This window comes from Pteropus vampyrus, unplaced genomic scaffold, assembly GCF_000151845.1.
Source record: "Pteropus vampyrus isolate Shadow unplaced genomic scaffold, Pvam_2.0 Scaffold446, whole genome shotgun sequence".
In the NCBI taxonomy this organism is placed as follows: domain Eukaryota; kingdom Metazoa; phylum Chordata; class Mammalia; order Chiroptera; family Pteropodidae; genus Pteropus; species Pteropus vampyrus.
Genome location: NW_011889227.1, coordinates 381,048 through 381,959, shown reverse-complemented (window position 1 = coordinate 381,959; position 912 = coordinate 381,048). Strand labels below are relative to the sequence as shown.

Sequence of the window (912 nt, the reverse complement as noted above, 5' to 3'; positions counted from 1 at the left end):
GGACTGCATCTTTGGTGCTGGCACTGCCCAACTAGGGAGGTGGCGATACCACCGTATCACGGAAAGCCCGGCACACAGTAGGCGCTCAAGAAATGGGCAGTTGACACTAGGAAGCCAGTGGCCCGATTAATGCACGCTCAGTCCCTCCTCCCTCCCACGCTACGTGGCGGAATGCTCAGGCTGCCCACATGGTCTTTAAGGGTGTATACACCTCCGACGACACTCATTTCCACAACAAAGAAGCTCGACTCCGTGGGGCCACCTCCCCTCGGCACAACCGGGAGGCGCAGCGGGCGAGGAGCCTGCCATCCCCCAGGGCTGCCCCGGGTCCTAGGTCGGGAGCTGTCCGCGGTGGGTGCAGCTGAGGGGAAGGTCGCGGGTGGGAGGGTTGGCGAGCGCGCAGGCCCCGCAGGAGCAGGGCAATCGGTGTATCTGCGGACCGGGGTGGCGCCCAAGGGGCGCACGGCGACGCCGCCTCCAGCCGCGATTTAAAGGGCAGCAAGGGGCGGAGGGATCCCTGCCGACCGCTCAGCGTGGATCCCTCCGCCGCGAAAGACGCTCGGCAACGGCTCGGCCGCTCGAAATTCGCTCTTTTTGTTCTTCCGCCACGGGAGCACCCGGCGGCGGACTCATTTCTTCCTCGGGTTTCTCCGCCTCCCCCCCGCAGAGTCCCGTAAAAGCAACAGAAGCGGCCCGGGCGGCGCAAGCCGGTGTGGTGTCCCTCCGCCCGGCCGAGGGCACTCCTTTTCGTGTTCTTCCACCGTTCCCGGGCGGCGTCCGGGCGGCTCACCGGGGGCGACGACGCGACTGCGGCGAGGGCGGCGAGGCTCCGGGGCTATGAGGTGAGGGCGCCCGGGCACCGGAGGCGGCAGCGTGGCGCCAGGACCCAGGACGCGAGCCCCGAGGCCGGCA

General features: G+C 68.3%; 1 protein-coding gene across 1 annotated transcript in view; it reads left to right on the top strand.

Annotated features, from left to right (window-relative positions):
* The first annotated feature begins 544 nt into the window (after positions 1–544).
* The window catches only part of KMT5B (lysine methyltransferase 5B), a 49,418-nt gene continuing 49,050 nt past the window's right edge, over positions 545–912 (top strand). Inside the window, exon 1 of the mRNA XM_011381637.2 lies at positions 545–842. The gene's annotated coding sequence lies outside the window, so the exon portion shown is untranslated. The remainder of the gene's footprint in view (positions 843–912) is intronic.